This window comes from Sinohyriopsis cumingii, chromosome 5 (genome assembly GCF_028554795.1).
Source record: "Sinohyriopsis cumingii isolate HCF-2022 chromosome 5, ASM2855479v2, whole genome shotgun sequence".
Classification (NCBI taxonomy): domain Eukaryota; kingdom Metazoa; phylum Mollusca; class Bivalvia; order Unionida; family Unionidae; genus Sinohyriopsis; species Sinohyriopsis cumingii.
Window position 1 is genome coordinate 32,016,167 of NC_142965.1, and position 12,848 is coordinate 32,029,014.

At 33.0% G+C, this 12,848-nt stretch overlaps 1 long non-coding RNA gene across 1 annotated transcript; it reads left to right on the top strand.

Moving 5' to 3' along the window:
* The first annotated feature begins 8,268 nt into the window (after positions 1-8,268).
* On the top strand, positions 8,269-11,652 carry LOC149798890 (uncharacterized). The gene is made up of 3 exons (XR_016420848.1): positions 8,269-8,379; positions 9,920-10,025; positions 11,486-11,652. It is a non-coding gene; the product is annotated as an uncharacterized LOC149798890 (long non-coding RNA).
* Positions 11,653-12,848: the final 1,196 nt, after the last annotated feature.

A 12,848-nucleotide genomic window follows, 5' to 3' on the forward strand; every position in this document is an offset into this window, starting at 1 on the left:
TTATATACATGAAATGGATCGACTACCTATTTTTTGTATTTTCGACTAAGTAAATAAAATCTGTGAGAAAGAACACATGTTTGCTTCTAGGCGAGAAATTTGCAAACCATTGTACTGGTGATATAAAAACATGCCAGCGACACCTATCGTACCCAACATTTATGGGTACTTTTATCAGTCTCTAAGAATAGGTCTGTCGGTACGATGTGAGAGTATAGTTAACTGAGCATAATCTAAGTCTAGTGTTGGTATTAAGGACATCTTTCCGACAACGTAATGATACCCATATGGATGACACCTGAAGGCAAAAGAAAAGATAAGGAGTTCGCTTTGTGCCACGTTAGTGGTGATTAACCAGACCAGCTGCTCTGATTCTTTCAATTCAGTTGTGTGTATCTGTGTGTGGATCTATAGCACCCACCGAGTTCCATTCTGCTCTAACTGCAAGTGGCTTTCTTACCATATACATATTTTTGAACAGAATGGTATATCTATAACTGTTCTGGTTCGAATGCCTTCGAAAGCATAAGCTGTCATTTCGATTATTATCTGTAGCTATATTTTACAAAGAATATAAAATACAATGGTATAGCGCATGCATTTTTGGTGAAGAACCATTGGAATGCCCAGGACAAAATTAACTAAACTTCTTAATTTATTTTGAAATTTGCACATTCATCAGTGGGCTGAACGTTCGTTCCAAGAACTACGCAGATGGGATCAGAAATTCAAACACCCCAGCTAACTTACATGTATATTGGTTCTTCATATTATTAAATTTATATCGAAGGCTGGGATTTTCCATCACCCCATATATCCCCAACTGGCTGGGTAAAGGTGTTAAAAAGAACTAATCAAATATAGCACCTACATCACCATTCCATATAAAATATATACTATAAACCGAATTTGCAATTTGGTGCAAATTAATTTTCGAAAAAAATATGTAAAGCTTGCAAGCTATTAATTAATTTTAAAGATACCCTACCATGATGGCATTGAAACCTGCAACTAATTCACACATGCCATAGTACATTAAAAATGCACTGATTTTATTATACTGTCACATTTGCCGGGATAAAAAAAGCTTTACCTTGCCCCTTGCCCTTAATTGCCTTTGACGGCTGTGTTGACAATGGTACGACTGATGGCTGTGTTGACAATGGTACGACTGACGGCTGTATTGACAATGGTACGACTGACGGATATCAGCACACTGACCCAGATAAATCAGTTAAAAATCAGTTATATCTAATATCGTTTGGCAGGCAGAAAATGAAATAATATTTTTTTAGTTCAAACTTAACATGCTTATATATTAATTCTAGTGTAATTATATGTAGTAACCTATGACAATTTTATATAACATAAATAATTGGAATAATTCAGAATTTGATATATCGCAGGTGCAAACAAAAAATAGCCCAGCCGCTGTCTGCATAGCCTTCGGCGAGCCCCATGTTCTTACATTTGACAGAAACAACGCAGGAATGGCCAAGTCTAGGTATTTGTTCTTGTCTGGGTTTTGTATGATTCAAATAATATTCCCGATTTTGCAGAATGTGTTCTACCATGTTCTTAGTATTTTGGAGCTTCGTCTCCTGCACTCTTGCTATTATTTATTTATCAAAGATATATAATAGTGCATTAAATTACAACTTCACTATATTTTACATTAAAAATTGTTTTCTGCTTCCCATCGTGTGCTATTTTCTTGGATTGAAACTTCATAACTTATTGTACTTGTCAAAACAGATAACATCCATTGAGACATTATTGGATTGCGGACTATATGCAATATTTACTTACCTCCAAAACTGAAGAGTTATAGTATAAAACCCACGTATCTTGGAAACTGAAAATTTGATAAAAGAAGTACTCCAATGAGCGTAGGTAGTTCTAAGTTGCAAAACCACATAGTAACACATTTCGTGAAGAATTTATTCGGTTTAAATTACATTCAAGACCTATATCAGATTGACTTTAACAAGGCATGAAACTAAAAAAAGTAAAATGATTAATATTTAGAACTATTTTACTATGTCTTTAACGTGAAAACGTGTCCGCCGAGCTAGTCGCTGTAGGAATAATATCCAAAATTGAAGGTGCGGTGTGGTCTTATACTAGTATACTGTTTGTGAACTTTCTTTCTGGGTGTTGCAATGTTTTATGTTACTTACACGTCGATTATTTCTGTTATTATTTGGAACAAGGTTTGCTTTTCCATGATGCATTAAATTTTAGAATTGCCATTTAAGTATGTACCAAACCACTTATGTATACATTAAGTAATCTACTTTTGCCAACGTTACTAAGGTTGAGTGAAAACAACGTCACGCAAGCCCTTTTGTAAAATTAATAATCGTCGGGAAGTATTAGACTGTTATTGTCGGCTACGGATTGACATTTTTTCTCTAATCTGGTCAAGGTCCAATGGAACGTAATACTTATTATATGTTTGTTAAATTTATTAGATTATAATATGCCATTACAAATGCTTCGATGCTTTACATCCGACAATTCATCCCATAAATGCTTAGACGTGTTGATAGAGTCTAGAAGTGGACAAATTTGCGGGAAATAGCGAATAACTCATTCAGATACTAAACTACGCAAAGTAATAAAGTAACTTTATGGAATTATAGCAAGCAAATTAAAGATAGTTTTTGGAAAAGTTCAAAATTTAAAGAGAAATTTAAGAATGTTTTTGCTGAAAGGAAACCACATTAATTAATTGGTGACTCAGAAGAAGGATGTTCAGGTCCGTGGCATCACATGATGTCAAATTAATGATGAGCACTATCTTGCGATGCGATATCCATGATATTTCCAGTGTGGGTTTCTCGATCATTTGATTACAGGACAGCATGTTGCAATTGGGTGTCATTATTTAATCAAAGAGAGAAAATATACACTACAAGAGCAATCTCAACATAATATTTCAGTTGGACTGATGTTGGATATTACGACATGTATCACGTAGGCATGTTTACCATGGTTCAGACGAAAGCTGTCCCTCCACATATCCCAGAATTCCAGGTTTGTACCAATTTATGATTTGTTTTGAAGTCATTTAAATTAAAGTTACAGCGATATTAGAAACATTAAACTATCATTGAATAATAAAATAATCAATACAATATATTAGCAATAGCAAGCTTAACATACTGCAAAATTATATGTAAGCAAACCTCACTTACAAACATAGAACGAGAAAATTTAGAATTATCAAACATTTCTGGACCCCATTTTGGAATCGGAACTTTAGGGAACATACCTAGTGGATAACGGAATATGGAACAGTGCTACATATCCGGGATCATCTTAACTAAACATGTGACATATTGCATATTATAGTATTCTGACATACATTTATGTCAACAAAACCATCTTTGATACATAACTGTTAATGTATATATGCATCTTTATAAATTCGTCAACACGAAATCATTCTGATTTTAAGATAGCTTAAAATGAACGGAGATATAATTTTAAATGTCTCCTTGTTGGCATGATGGGATCGTACAACAGTATAAACAAGCATATGATGTCGGATAATTAGTGGTTTTACTTTCTGTTAATGACAAATGGCGAATGGGAGATTTAGGTCACAGTGCAAAATAATTAGGCTTGTCAGCAAATAAAACTTTATTAACTTACGTCCTAATAGACTATTTCAGTATTTTCTTTAGTATATATCATGAAAAATTGGCAATAATTGTAATTTTAACTTGTACTTCATTTCCCATTATTATATTCACTACAAAACCACGTTAATTTCATATAGAATATATTTTGTATATAAATATCATAAAGAAACATTATTTCCGTTAAAAGTATTATTTCAGTCAAAATATTATTTCAGTAGAGAATATATCTCTGTATTTGGATTTAAAAACTGAGCGTATAGATATATAAAATAGTATGCCTATAATCAAAGTAGGCAACTTTGAATCATGAATCCTGGGTACAAAATATTCAAATAGTTTCATTTTCTAAAAATTCTCAGTCTCTTAACTAAATGAACATTTCTCTTCGTCTAAATTAAAGGTGCAGATTCAAACGCAGACCTGTTGGACAGTAGCTTGCATTTGTGGAGTTGTTGCCAGAGAAGGTACCGACGTTGTGTCAATTAATACTTGTGACTTTAGGTTTGGAGGCAACACACTGAATGAAGAGATTCTCCACCCTGATCATTTCTCTAACAAAACAACCATAAACGAGGAAGGAAAATCTTATATGGTGAGTTTATCTCAGTTGATTATTTTTCTTATCTGTATTGTTATTTTGTTAGAGATTGCTTGATGCAATTAGAATATTCAATCCAATAATATATTTCTTCGTTGCTATGTGACAGTGAGAAAAAAGGCTCACAACGTACATACATATAACCGGAGTAAAGATATCACCAGACTGTGCATATGTTTTTCCTTGCCGGGAATAACACAATATATAGTTTCTAACAAAACACAAACGAACTATTATGTTTTAAGCGCGATCGTAAGTTATAGCATCAGAGAAAGATTATGACAGCTGTTAAATTCAAAAACATAAACTACTTGCCTACATAGGATACGTTTTTGTTTGGTTTAAATTATTGATTTCCTTTATTTTTTATATTTGAATATATCACTACCTTGAACTACTAACTTGAACGCTTAAGTGTCCAAGACAAAGTATTTAGTTTTCATCTCATTAAAAACTCACAGAATTATTGACATTATTTTTATTTGTGGTAAGAAAATAAAATTAATAAGAGATGCCGGGCAACATGCGTGTACTTATTCATGAATGTTTGGGCAAAGTGATCTTTATGGTAGTCCATGACTACCGCACTACTCTTCCAAGTAGCGAAGAGACCAATCAACAGTTACATACTTTGCTAGTATTACAACAGTCACTTTTACTTATATCACAATCGTTTATAACTTTTTAAGTTATCAAAAATATTGAATGACATAAGACAATCACAGTCGTATCATAAATAAGTTTTCGTATTTTTAACTGAACAGCAAAGGGGCTCCTTTGAAAATACAAATCAACATAAAATCGCCGTATTGATGAACAATCTCATTGGAATTGCTTTGGATTACATATTTCATCGGAAAGTCCTGTATTAAAATTGCGGATTCTAAAATCATATTTAGCAAGAAAATCTTATCAGAAAATCATATTATGGTGACAAAAAGTTCTTGTTGATTAATTTTACAATATTTTCCAGCTTGACTAAAATAATAATATTGTTTCAATATTAGCAGCTCCACCAGAAGCTAAATAATTCTCTCGTTAAGGCTTAAAATTATCATCATATTCAGGGGTATCTTGTCGATTCGCCACCAATCCATCTATTCTGCTTCTAATATAATTCGCAGCATAAGACGCATGGATCATAATTTTGTCTTTATGTAAAAACAGAAAATGTTTGCACAACATCACATAAATTTCCTAATTTAAAGCACAAAGTCTGCTTCAAGCCGTTTTTATTTTAAGCTCGTCAATGCTGTTTAAAGTACCTAGAAAGTCTGCAGAGTTTACTCAGTTTTCTACAAAGTTTTCTTTGTCAACATAACAATAAACTAAATGCCAGTTATTAATCTAATAATCTATATTAAAAAAAAAAAAAAAAAACATTAGTCATTGTCCACTGTGACCACCTTTGTATCATGGTTTTCATCCCAAAATCAGTATACATGGTATTCATCTATTTTATGCTAGCCGTTGAGCTAGTAGAATTTTCAGATATAGATAACATTATGACCAAAGAGTTTCATCCGTTATGTTGTGAGTTACTTGTTCCAGTGGTAGTATCGACCTGTCACAAAAGAGAACCAAGTTAGAATCCCAGTCTGAACATTTAAATGTTCCAAATACGTGCTATCTTACTTTAAATGAGGAAACGGAATTATGTTACTACTCATATGTTCTGTGTGAATGCATACAAAACACAGCATAACATAAACAATAAACGACTCACATTGCCGTACGAAATCTGCTACTTCAGTTAAACAGTATCGCTTTTCCAGTATCTAAGTCCTTTCTAAGCTGTAAATGGGTGAGACCCATTCTAGTAGAATAAATTTAAAGTTTGATACATGTTTGATATTTCGTTTATTAGATTGATAGTACGAGCGTGTTTTGGCATTGATATTGTAGAAACGCCTTCTCATGATTGTGATAGTTGAATTCCTGGATTATCCCGCCTTTAATAGTATCATACAGGCAATGTCCCTAAACAAGGAACTTATACAAAAAATACCAAGAAATAACATTATGTATAATTATTAAATTAAATTAATTTTAATTTTCGCAGATACGCTTTCCCTCAGGGAGAACGGTTAAGGTATATAAAACTCATGTTAACATAACGAACGTGGAAGTTCAAGTGCGGCCAGATGATGCAAACAACGTAGAGGGACTGTGTGGGGAATACAATGGACATCCGGAAGAGCTAGGAAAGGACAAAAATGGAAATAAATTCAACTATATCAGAATACCAGACGATTTCATTGAGTCTAATAGGCAAGTTTAACATAATATTAATCGTTATTGATAAATTATCGCGGTTGATCTATTTATAATCATATAAAACAGTCTCCGTAGACTAAAACTTTGTTGATGGTGTACGTATTTGATTGAATTTTGTCGCGGAAAGTAGAAAATTGCATTACTTTCAATTTATCATATAAAGTTATGTGTCTTAATTACACACGTGTAAAGTAGAAAAGCTAGTGTTCCGAAAATCTGGTAAATTTAAACTATCTTTCAACTAATTTAGGCCGGATATTGTCTCACTTTGGTGAGAACTAAACAAACCAGCACGTGTGTTTGTGAGAGAAAGAAATATCAAAGTTTAACAGCAATCGGAAATCTGTGAACATATTTTAATGATTGGACAAGAACCATTTCAAGAGGTATTGAACAATAGGCAATACACCAAGTTCTCTGTCTTTGAATGACCTGCTTATAAAGTTTCTGATCCTCAAAAACTTTTGATGCTTTTCATATGATTGTAAAATTCGGAGCTGTGTACAAGGACCAGCAATTTTACCAAAACATTAGGGGCCAGGCATTCATTAGGAACTCTTTTTACAGGGGTATAAAACATATTCATTATAGTAATAAAGATAATGCATCGACTGCGTGCACTATGCAGGGAAAGTCACTTAACTCATTTTTTCAAGGTTAAATATATTATAAATAGATCCTCGTTTATTTTGCTGTCCGATGTTCTTGTAGCTAGTTGGCATGCAGCAAACATTTATATTCGCCCAAATTTGACTCAGATGGCTTATATGTTCTGTCAGAATGTGTAATTTTAATCGTCTGAGCACCAGATTTATCCCATAATGCATTTCATAAATCTGTAATTTACATAAATTTAAAACATCATCAGACCTATTTAAGAACATATTTTCCTTTGAATTTTCTATTCCCGAATTCTCAAAAATCAATATAGTACCATTCATAATTTAATATAATATATTATACAAACTCGACATGTGCGTAAGTTTCATATTTTGAAATACGACTTAATCTTAGGAAAACATTAAAAACATGAGCCTATAATGTGTCACAATGAAAATATTTATTTGCTTCCATTTAAAAAAATACTCAAGAGATCCTGTAGTGCACAATGAACAATGAACAGTTTAGCCCAAGAAAGGTGTATATAGTATAAGGGGGTTATTTTTATCTTACAATATCTATAGAACCTCCTTCAAAGAATAAGAAGCAGAAAAGGATGAAACAGAATCCGAGTAGTAACATCTGTTGCCTGTTCATGTTTGGAGGAAGTGTAATACTGTAATCGGAAGGTGGTGGTATTAGACAGCTCAAACGATTCGAAAAAATAACATAGCTATGGAAGAGATGTCAGGCAAGAACTAAGAAACACACAGAGCGTACGGAATGGGCTGTCGCCCAAGCTGAGAAACACCTTATAATCACTTTTACTGTTGCGTAACTTTCAACAATCGTTTTAAGACCAGCCAGGGCATTTGCCCTTTGGCTCGTAATTAGAACGTTAAAATTCCGCATGAACGGCACACACACACACACACACACACACACACACACCTTGTACCAATTATAACAATTAATTGAAATATCAGCAATACAGTTTTGAAGTAACCAATGACAAAATACATAAAGAAACATTAATTTTGATTCTCTTCATAAGAACCATAACTTAGTTAAATTGCCTTCATCTTTTTTGTTTCCTTTAGAATTCCGGCCGGATCAAATATGTATGAACAGAGTAGTATAAACTACACAACGCCTGCCAATTATACTCGCCCGTGCAAGTGCATTCAAGATTTAAAAGGATGGCATATCGACTGTACACCAGACGGATTGAAAAATCCGCCCGGATGCCCCAGTGTTTGTAGCACTTGCGATGAATCTCCAAATTATGTTTAAGGGGCATGATGTCAAAATTTAATACTTCTGTTTTTCAAAACAAACACGGGTGCAAACATAAATTTAGTAATCTGTCTTTGTATTTCCTTTTACAACATGTAGTTGTCCTGGAATCTTCTGATTTTGTAGAAGCAGTAGTCTTATGAAGGTCACCAGGACGTCAGGTCAGCTTTTATTACAGTAATTCGAACAAACATCTTATCCTTTCTTAAGAGTGAAGAAAATCATTTATCTGTGCTACCTAGATTGTCTTTATTAGCCAGATTTATATACTTTGGGGACAAATGGCTCAATCAAGCTATTGATCATCGTCTTACAAAACCATTGATATCATGCCATCAAACACTCTCTAGGTAGAATAGGCATTTAAGCATATTAGAACTGCCATCGTACTCTTCGATATTGAATTATACCAGATATAGCCTTGCAACCTCAATGTATATGGGATCTTTTTCTGCCCCTCTCTTTATATATGTCAGTCTGTCTGTCTGTCTGTCTGTCTCTCTCTCTCTCTATATATATATATATATATATGCTCAAATTCACACTTTCGTGCAGTAACACGGTTCTCTTATTTCTTTTTCAACCGTTTGAATCCAATTGCAGACTATATTTTACTATTCCGTTGAGGTTTCTTTAGCAATTTGTGTATTAATGAAAACTTTTTGCGGTATATGACATAAAAGGTTTGTGAAACTATTTGCATAACATATGATATGAAATTCGGTTAAAAGTGCGGAATGGTAATAAAGGTTTGAAATATTCCAAGTATTTGATTTTGGCTGTTATATTAGTCTCGAAAATTATTAAGCTCCCCATTACTTAGTCTCTCTTTTACATAATTTATGCTCACATGAGGCTGTAACGGTTTTATATCATTACCTAAATGTAAAGGTAAAGAATATCATAATATATAAGACAGCCAGTTGGTGTAATGTCAAATTTGATTTTAATAATACATTGCTTCAATTTAGATTTGTCAATTAATGTCAAATAAAAAGTCAAACTCTTCTAATAATTTTACCATTATTTCAAGCTGCAATCATCACATAATACGCAACATTGATACAGAATATGATATTCAGCGAGTTTGTGTACTTATTGCGAAAACATCAAAATAAACAATATATAAACGACCAAATGTATCACGATGTATCAGTTAATTATTTTAAAATGGATTTCAACTACATCCTCCGAAGGGTTATTTAATTTATTTTTTATCATTGCAGTGCATTTAATTTCTTGTACGTCCTGAAGTAAGGGAGAATTTTTTCTCATTAAGACGTATTTGTATAAACCAAGTCTTGGACTTGTATATACGATTCACAATTAGTATTAACGGTTGTAACTGAACTAACAGTTAATAGCTTCACATCTCGCTGTAAATTACCGGTTGCAATTACAACAGTTAGTAATAATTATTATGCCAAAGATTCAGTTAACATTATTACTGGGTACAATGCGCATCTTATTAGTTGAAGTTCCACTCTTCTATATTTAGCCGCTGTCTCCAAATTGTAAAGACGTCACGCCGGCTATCCTGAGTCGGTCAAAAGTACAAGGCAAAAAAAGACCGTCAAAATGCCCACCCCAGCAGTGCCCATCGGGTAAGGAACCTGTACCGCACTCAGTAGTACATAACTATGTCTGAAAGTTGATTATGTGGCTATTCAATAGATCAGTAAGTAGTACATAACTATGTCTGAAAGTTGATTATTTGGCTATTCAATAGATCATGTAGCCATTTCTTGGGTAGTACACACGGTTTATTCGCCTCTAAAAGCTGTAAATATTCTCAAAACTTCTGTTCCTTCTGTTAACATGAAGGATTGTTAATACATCGGTTGTTTATACATTTACAAAAGCCTTTGATGACATGTTAAGTAATGTCTTGACGTTAATGGCTACCGTAAACCAAGAAAACGTGTATATTTTGATTTTTAGACTAGTGAAGGAGTCTCCTTCTTGACTAGTGTTTTTACCTTGGTAAAATGAGTGTAGTTATAGACCAGCCTGATTCAGGATGCATCGTGTTATCTTTGCTTCTCTGATTAATAATTATTGTTTTAGATTTTGATTATGTTATTTCACTACGTCTGTACATTGGTCATTGGTCTCTTTTTGTTCGTGTTGCCCTTTGCAAACATAATACTTAAATCTTCTATCAGAATGACAAAAAATGGCAATATTGTGAGTGTGTAAAAACATAGTCGTTATGTTGTAATCACTTGCAATCCTTCTGTCGACTCAACACCCTTCTCCTGATATTTTTCATCTATTATAACTGAGCAATATAATAAACGTCCTGATTTTATTGTGGATTCGTTCCTGACTGCGTCCACCTGCACTACTTCCTGTGAGATTACTTCAACTAAATGGCTGCATTCTAAGGATCATTAAGATTCATGTCGCCTTCTAGTAAAACCTGTCAAAAATAATATACATCAGAGATAATGTAAAATTTATCGGAATTGAAGCTTCCAGCCTAACTTGAAAATCATTTTATAGTATGCTTTTGGAACAGAGGTTATATTTGTCAGCTCTACTAAAATGTGTATCAGTTGATATTATTTCTCTACGTCATACACATTTTCATCATTTTATCGCCTTAACTGTGTGAACATGTTCTCTTGACTATAATATTAAATTCCTGAAAACCGAAGGAAAATATATTCTTTGAAGTATTATATGGAGGCGGAATTTGAAACCAGTGTTGTTTCAGTTTTTTATGTCGATAAGTCTAATTTGTCAATAATTAATTTGAATTAAATGACATACTAAAAAGACTATCTATAAAAACCATTTAATAATTTCGGCTCAACATTATGAAGATAATGCTCCTCCGTTTATCTTACTACTGCTACTATTACTACATTTTCAATTTCTACTGCAACTACAGCCACCTCATAATTACAGATGATGTTATTTGTAGCAATGGAAGTAGTTGCACTAGTAGTAGTATTAGTAACGTCAGCGGCATCAGCAGTCAATTCAGTTCCATAATTTATCTTAAGTGCAACACTATTCTGGTCATGGTATTAATAATGTGTATTTTCTCTTAACGTAGTAATTCCTCCTCCTGTAGTAGTACGGCCAACGAAATGCAGTCTGTATGAACCGGATGTAAGGCACATATGTCAGGATGCAATCGATAAAGAGGACACACTCCGGAAATGCAAATCGATGGCTAACATTGACTTTGGAGGAATAATTGAACCATGTGTTGAAGACATCAAGGTTCATTTTTCATACCTTATTTTAAAAAAATAATATCCCTTCAACAAAGAGATCGTTCGAAACTGGATGTTGAAAACAGTAAATTTTATACTTATATGCTGCAAAGCTTGTTTCCTTTTCGAGTACATTTTAGACTTGGATAAAAGCTAAAGAAGACTTACTTTTACAAAGTCACACGATTTCTTTATTTTTTTCTTATTCAAATCCACAGCGGTAAAGAAGACCTTTTATCAACGTTTAGACGTTATCAATATAGATACTTCTTTTTGTTTTGTATTGTCAATCCGTAATATTGACTTTACATATATATATATATATATATATATATATATATATATATATATATATATATATATATATAACATTTTGTTGGAAAGAGGTAACTAATCTTAATTTTTTTCTGGGTCCATTACAACATTTTCAGACATTACAGTTATTGAATTCTGACTAGCATAATTGGACGTTTGGGTATGGTAAACAAGATAATCAAAACAATTCCAGATATTGTCAGAAATTGCGATTCCTGTCTCATATAATCACAGATTTTAATATACTGGTTTATAAAAAATACATTGAATTTGAAATTACTCTTTTCGAAAATCGTTGGATTTTTGCATTCTTTAAGTTCTATAATCTAATTGAACCATCTACGATATCATGTAATATGTGATTGACAGATAATTCCTCCAATTCCCCAGCAACTAAGTCCATGAATATGGTGACAGATGGAAAGAATGGTTGTTACACTCATGGGTTCATAGATACCTAAATACAAAATCAAGAGAAATGGTCCTTTGTTAGAAGGACTTGGTGTTGTTCTAAATTAAACCTTTCACATTACTGGGTGATAACAGTGAGTACAATCATGAACCTATTTATAAAGCGAATAAAAAGTTTAGAGTCATGAGAGTGAAACCTTGGTTTTTGTCATTTGTACGAAGGTTACTTAAAAAGTTATGAATATTAGTGCGCTGCAGAAAAGAAAGCTCTGTATGAGCCAACATTACTCCAGTGCATTCTATCAACTTAATCCCCACCCACACCTACACAATTACTTATTCTGATCATGTCATTACTAAATGTCACTGCCGATCACCTTTTGACATGTTGTTCATACTCCCGACCATTGCACGTCCATCTGCAAATTGACTTTTTAAATCGTCAACCTATCATAGAATTATTGATATAAAAAT